General features: G+C 41.2%; 1 protein-coding gene across 2 annotated transcripts in view; it reads left to right on the top strand.

Moving 5' to 3' along the window:
• KALRN (kalirin, RhoGEF kinase) overlaps positions 1-7722 on the top strand; it is a 797511-nt gene that overhangs the window by 366952 nt on the left and 422837 nt on the right. The window lies entirely within an intron of this gene.

Genomic DNA, 7722 nt, shown 5'->3' with positions numbered 1-7722 from the left:
AAAACTCAAATACATTGTTTTCCAGAATAGATTCTTCCAATTTCCCTCACCCACCGCCCAACAAATTGTACAGCCCCATGATTAATCCCCCTCCCCCTGCAAATCCTCATTTCTCTGCTTCCACCCCCCTCCCCTGTATCCTCATATTCATTCTACAACAATGGTTTGACAATATTTATCCTTGTGGGATTGAGATCGTTAACTCAGCATAATACTCCCCAGTCCCTCCCAAGTTAGCTAATAATTTACAAAATCATTGCTCCTGTGTGCTGCGTAGTATTCCATTGTGTGAATGTACCATAATTTCTCAATCCATTCATTTGTGGTTGGACATCTGGGCTGTTTCCATGTTCTTGCGATGGTGAATAATGCTGCTTTGAACATTGGTGTACCATGACCATTTATTTTAATGGTGGATGATCTAAATTATTTTTGCTCAGAGCCTGTACCTCAAAAAATTTTGTCCTAGTTCCCCTCTAATCAGTCCTCTGTTGGGGAGTCTGTCCCGATCGGTCCCCAAAGTCATCATCTTCATGATGAAATGCCACTTTTCCAGTTATTTTTGTCAGCTAGTCTCTCTGGTGTGATCAGTTACAGTGAAAGGTAAGACAGTAGGGGAGGGGAGGGGAGGGGAGGGGAGGGATAGCTGGGCTGGACATCACTAGGGCACATCCAGATGGGTGCTGATAGAACAGTGAGGGTGACAAGGCTCAGTGATGACTTTAGCTGGGTTGACTCTCAGCCCACGATAAAACAGCCTCCTGATGTGGACACCATACCTGGCATTTTGTAGAACCCAGGACCTCACTCCTGGAAGTTGCTGGCCTCAGACAGAAATATGCAGTAGGTGCAAAAGAAAAGGGCCTATTGAGAATCAAATTAACTCACTGGAGGATAGGAAAGTGATGGGGGACATTATGGAATCTCCAGGGAAGCTCAAGTTAGAAAGCTGAAAAGTAAGAGAGTCTGCAGGAGCCAGAAAGTCAAGGTCTGCTGTGACCTGTGCCCAGGGAATGTGGGTGGACTAGTCCAGTCTGTGGACTGCAGAATGCTCTCTAGCCACATGAGGACCTTCTGTAGAATGGCTTGTACTTCAAAAGCATCATAGAGACATGGGTTCTAATGTTTTCTGGTGGACAAGGTGTAGCACAGACCTAGTATCCTCGGATCGCCAGGCATCTTATGCACTTCTCCAGCTCGTTTACAGAAAGAAAAGGAAGAGAGAGGGCAGGAAGAGGAGATGGTGCTGTAACCCTCCGGTTTGACATACAGTGCAACTTTTTTCCTAACTCAGCCAACGAGTAATACACTGGTATAGTCCACATTCCCACAGTGCCTCTATTTTCTGATAAGACTGTCTCTTTTGAGAGAGAAGAGATAATTTGAAATTCTAGAAGGCTCCTATTTTTAGGAGTGTTTAGAAAAGGAAGACTAGATGTGAGTTACAAAGGGAATATCTAAGCTAGAGGTCCTCCATTCATTTTCTCTCTGTACATAGGCCTCTTGAGGTAGCTTTTACAGTCTGGAAATGAATCCTGTCTTACTTCTTTGTCCCCACTGAGGAAGAGAGTGAGCAGAGGAGATGCCCTGCATCCTGGACTTGCTAGTCCACAGACTTCCACCTCAACAGAGGCTGGCTAACTGGTCTGCTTCAGACCTTCTTGGCCTGTGCGATGCAGTCAGCATGCTCAGGTGGAGAGAACAGGAGGCAATCCTGACAGGAAAGGAAGGGCTCACTTCTTCTCGCTTATTTCTCTTCTCAGTTTGAAAATATTCATTGAGCAGAGAGGCAGGGGTTTAATCAGGTTTAATAGATTTAATTAGAAAATTCTTTAGTTAGAAGAGCAGTAACAAACACAAAACAAATGAGCAAACTATAAAACCAAAGCTTGAGAACTCAGTTTTTGGCTGCTTGGGAATTGCTGTTGATGAGATGTTGTCAGAAAGGTTGCCATATACATTGTAGAATAGGAGACTAGGGCCCCTGTCAGCAGTACTACAGAGGGTTATGACGCAGTGAAGAAACGTCTTTTAATTTATGAGTTTATGACTCATTGACTCAAGGCTGGTTTCAGAAGGGGAATCTTGACCACTGATTCGCATTCTCTGTATCCAGCATAAAAAAATTATCTTGAGTCAAAGCAAGAAGAAGACTGTTGCATCTATGACAACTCCTGGAAACCTGTTCTTTTTCAAGGAAGATGAACTACAACAGAGAAAACGGTTGCGGGGATCAGATTAGGCAATGCCATGGGAAAATACATCTCCCTGTGGGATAGCGGTGATACTTGTGATTCTCACCACTACTCACTCTTTCGGTGTAAGGTTCTTTATAAACAATATCAATGAAGAATTAATGTAGTTGTCTTCTGTTACATACATGTAGCTCTGGTGGCCTAGTGGTAAGGAGTTTCGCTGGCAACCCATAAGTACATGGTTCAAAGCCACCAGCTGCTTCGTGGGAGATAGATGGACAACCTCCTCCTGTGTGATTTTACTGCCTATGAAAACCGATTGGAGGGTCAGTTCTAAGTCGATGGTACACAACGACAAAACCCATATTACACACATGCCATTGAAGTTTCATTTCTAGTTAACTTCTAGATAGAGTGATCTAATATATATTAAAAAGACTGTGGCTTGGATCAGGTGCACCTTAGTCCTTAAGCTGAAATCCTTGCCCTTCAGTACTCTGAAGAGATCCCAAACAGCAGACTTTCCCAGTGTAATACATCTCCTGATCTCTTTTAACTGTTGTTGCTGACCATGTTGTTTGTGGATCTTAGCAGGATTAAATCAGGGACAACTTCAAAAATCCATCCATGATGTTGCCTGTTAACCCAGTTGTGAGGCTTTTTTGTTTTCTTGATGTTGACATGTAATCCATAGTGCAGGCTGCAATTTTTGATCTTCTGCAAAAAGTGCTTCAGGTTTTCCCCCTTTCAGCAAAAGTTGTGCCATCTACATAACACAGATTTATGAGTCTTCCTCCAATCCCAATACTATATGCTTCTTCATAAAGTCCAGCTTCTCAAATGATTCGTTCAACATATATATTGAACAGACTTAGAGAGAGAATACAGCCCTGACTCATTTCTTTCTTTATTTTAAACCATGTAAAATTCCTTTGTTCAAACAACAACGTCTTGGTCTAGGTACAGGTTTTGTAAAAGCACAATTAAGTGTTCTGTAATTCCTATTTTCCTCAATATTAGCCATAGTTTGGTATGATCTACATAGTCAAATGCATTTGCATAGTCAATAAAAGAGAAGTAGACATTCTTTTGGTATTCTCTGCTTTTAGCCAAGATCCATCTAACAATAAAAGTGATATCCCCAGTACCACAGCTTCTTCTAAACCTAGCTTGAACTTCTGGCTATTCTCTGTCAATGGATTGTTCTAGCCATTTTTGGATGATCTTCAGCAATATATTGCTTGCATGTGATCTTAATGTTCAATAATCTCCACATTCTGTTGGATCACCTTTCTTGAGAATGGTAACAAATACAGATTTCTTCCAGTCAGTGGGCTAGGTAGCTGTCTTCCAAATTTCCTGGCACAGACTGGGGAGCATGCCCAGGGTTGTGTCTGTTAGTTGAAACATCAGTTGGTATCCCATCTACTTCCTGGGGCCTTATTTTTTACCATTGCAGCTTGGACTTTCCCCCTCATCACCATTGATTCCCTATCATCTGTCATTTCCTAAAATATTTCTGTGCCAACCAATTCTTTTTGGTACAATGACTCTGTGTAATCCCTCCATCATTTTTTTAAATGATATTTGGACCATTCATTTGCCCATAGCATCTCTCAGTAGAACTCTCAGTATAACTCAGAGCTTGAATTTGTTTTTCAGTTCTTTAAGCTTGAGAAATGCTGAGGGAATGTTTCCCTTTTTATTCTCCACTTCTAGCTCTGTGCATGTTTTATTATAATATTTTGCTTTGTCTTCTCAAGGTATCCTTTAAAATCTTCTGTTCATTTCTTTTACTTTCCTAGAGCCTTTGAAAGTCATTTGAAAGAAAACAAGTTGTTACACAACTTTGGTTCATCCTGCAGATGGCACTCTTTGAATAGTCAGTTCTAGGTTTGAGCTGGAGTTGAAAAGCAACTACACTCGCTGTGGAGAGGCACTGGCATGCAGGTAGTGAGGGTGCACCAAAGGACTGTTCCCATGTGTCTTTCTGGTATAAGCTGTTGAAGTTATCCGTGACTGAATGAATAGAGACCTGAACACTGGCAAGAACTTATCCTGATTCTGGTAAATACTTGACCCAATTTGCCTGTGAAGTCACCAAATGACTCAAGCCATTGAAGAAAACAGTTCTTAGAGGCATGTATCATCTTTTTCTGTGTGACTCCTATTAGGTGTTACTGAGTAGCTGCACATAATAGCAGAGCTATTAGAGGGGAGGATGGGATATGATGATGGAATTTTCTCCTTCAACCTCCTGACATGTTTGCTCTTAGCTACTAGAAGATCACTTAATGCCTGTGGTGTGAAGGGTAGTTGCACCTGCTCTGTTAGTACCTGCTCCATGAGCTCCTTATCTAAACCACCAGACACTGTGTATGCTAACTTATTATCAAGCTTTTACATTCAGGTATACGTTGTTTTGAAATTTCAATGCTCATATCTTATTTAAAGGGCTGAGCCTTTTAAGGAGCATTACTGCAGCATCTTTGAAATAACAGATAATTTGAAGAAAGACTTAAAGAAACAGAAAAAAATAAAGCATGATTAGATGTTTTTTCAGTAATTCGCAGTTAGTTATTTCCCCATCTGAACCTTATGTTTTCATCTCAGATTTTTCTAGAACATGCTTTTAAAGTCCATAATGAATTTTGGAGTAAAACAGACACAAATGAAGAATGTTTGAATGGACATCATGTGGTAGCTGCCAAAGATATCCAATGTATGATCAGCTAAATCTACCACATTACTAAAATCAAAGAGATTAGGATAGTTTATAGAGATTAAAAGCCTGTGTTCTCTCTTGATTGGAGCTCTGGTAGCTCAAGTGGTTAAGGAGTTGTACTGCCAACCCAAAGCAGGAAGTTCAAGTCCATCAGCTGCTCTGAGGTAGAGAGATGGACCATCTCCTCTCATTCAGTTAACAGGCTCTGAAAACTGCAGGGTCAGCTATGAGTTGTTTCCACCTCAACAGCACCAAACAACAATAGCATTATCAACTCCTAGATCCCGTGAATTTCTGTGTCAAGCAAGATGGGAAATTAAATTAAATTTCCTGTCTTGAAAAATACATGGAGGAGTTAGACAGTTAATAAGGAGGAGAGAAGAATTAATGTCCTTGAAGTATTGGACGGTAATGGTGAGTATGCCATGGTCTGAAAAAAGAACAAACCAATCTGTCTCTTGTCTTGGGAGAAGTGCAGCCTGGGAACTCCCTAGAGGCAAGAATAGTGAGAGAGACTTCACCTCCTGTGCTGTGCATGTTATCAGGAGGGACTAGTCTTTGGAAAAGCACATCATGCTTGAAAAATAGGGGGCCAGCGAAGAAGGAGAACCTGAGACTGCCGCAATGGGCTTGAGCAGAGCAGAGATTGTGAGGATGGTACAGGATCGGGCAGGGGTCTGCTCTGTGATGCAGAGGGTCAGTATGAATCAGAGCCAACAGAGCGGTCCCTAGCAACAGCATCTTGGGAAACATACACTCTTAAGGAAAACAGGTCACAGTATAGTTTAACCCTTTAACAAAGCCAAATAGTTATAGAAGAGATAAGAGTCTTTTACTCTTTAGGTATTGGCAAGGAGACTTTGTAATTAAACTAGGAGAAATTGATTCATTCCTATGGTTATTAGGTAACATTGACTTGAGTATGACCCATAGCGACCCTATGAACAACAGACCTGAACCCTAGCCTATCCTGTGTCATCCTCACCTTTCTGGACACGTTAGAGCCCATTGCAGCAGTCACTGTGTCAGTACACCCGGTTGAGGGTCTTCCTCTCCTTTGCCAACCCCTCACTTTCCCAGCATCATGTCCTTCTGCAAGGAATAGCCCCTCCTAGCATCGTGCCCAAAGTATGTGAGGTGAAGCCTCAACATCTTTGCCTCCAAAGAGCACTCTAGATGAACCCTCTCCAAAACACATTTGTTTGTTCATTTGGCCCTATATGGGATGTTCAGTGCTCTTCTCCAATGACACAGCTCAAAGCCTTCAGTTCTTCTTCAGTCATCCTTATTGGTTGTCCAGCTCTCAGAGGTGTAGCAAGTGATTGCAGAGACCATGGTCTGATTCAGATGCACCTTAGTCCAATTCCTCTGTGGAGTCAGTAAATACACTTACCTAGGAAACGGTGTGATGACTTTTAGAGTAATTTCTACCTTTCTTGTCTGAAACAGTGACAAATTACATTAGCTACAAATGTAATTCAGAGAAAAAGATGGGAGAATTGGAATCCTCTCATAGCTGACAATAAGGTTTATCTGAGGCTGTGAATCACACAGGAAGATGATGTCCATCTTTCTCCCTCAGGGCTGCTGGTAGATTCAGACCACCAGAGAGTGTGGCCTGTGGGCTGGCAGGGCAGCTTCTACTGGCAGGGGTAGGTCACTGGAGTTTCCTGTGGGATTGCTTCAGTCGTTGTTCTTCCACACTCCAGCTTCTTAAAGAAAAGGAAAAGTACTTAGGCAGGATAGGAAAAAAAGGAGTAAAGAAGAAATACAGGAAAATGCAGAGAAATTCAAGTGAGTAGAAAAAACGTGAGTCAGTAGGAAAATAAAGGATGAACTTGGTCTTTGGATCTTTCATGACACCCTTCCTGGACATTCTTCCCATGAAGCATAAGAGAGATGTTTCTGATATGAACTGCTGTGAAATTGGATGGTATCCATGCTGGGTAACTTTCAGCCAAGGCTATCAGAGGTCATTTGCTTTGACCTGATGTGGAAACTTTGGTGGAACAGAAACCAGCATCTGAGGACTTTTGGTGAGTATGCCAGTAATCTTAGATGAAGTTCATAAATTGTTCCCCACTTTTGCTGCCTCTTGCAGGGAATAATAGCACTTTGAAAAGAAAGTAAGACTAAATTCCTAATGATCTTTATGTCCTTGGTAGCATCTGAAAGATTCAAAAGCACAGGAGGTGTTTTTCTCTCTTATTCCATGTGATGGCAGTGAATTGAAGGAAAAAAGGCTTTGAAAAACAATTGGGTTCCTGTTTGGATGAGATTTTTTTTAAGATATGAATATGGTTTATTATATTTGAATAAGTAAAAAGATTTCCTTGTTTTTTACAAGAGTTCTGTATTCTTCATGTGAAAAGGGTAAAGTAAAAGAAAATGATACACAAAAATTTCTATTAGCTATCAAAGGTACTAATGTTGCAACATACCGTATTACTTTTTTTTAATTGAAATTTTAATGAAAGTTTATAGACTTTGACTTTCCAGTCATTCATTTTGCACATTTTCCTCCCTACCCACCCCTCCCCCCAGTTGGTTTTTCTCTTTGAAAAGTAAAAAAAAAAACCCAAACCCACAAACTTTCATTATTATACAACACCCCCCCCCAGTCTACTCCCCCACGCAGCTCACATTCTGGACTCTTGCCATGAAAATAATACCTAATCATATATGTCTTTCCAACAGTTCTCTCGCCTGTCTGTTTCAATGCAGTATACATTACTTAACCCCTCTTTTCTTAGATTCCCCCCAACCCCAATGTCAGTCCTGCTTTACAACAGTGGCACTATG

This window comes from Elephantulus edwardii, unplaced genomic scaffold, assembly GCF_000299155.1.
Source record: "Elephantulus edwardii isolate Elephantulus edwardi_28Jun2011 unplaced genomic scaffold, EleEdw1.0 scaffold00032, whole genome shotgun sequence".
Classification (NCBI taxonomy): domain Eukaryota; kingdom Metazoa; phylum Chordata; class Mammalia; order Macroscelidea; family Macroscelididae; genus Elephantulus; species Elephantulus edwardii.
This window is presented reverse-complemented; position numbering and strand designations above follow the sequence as displayed.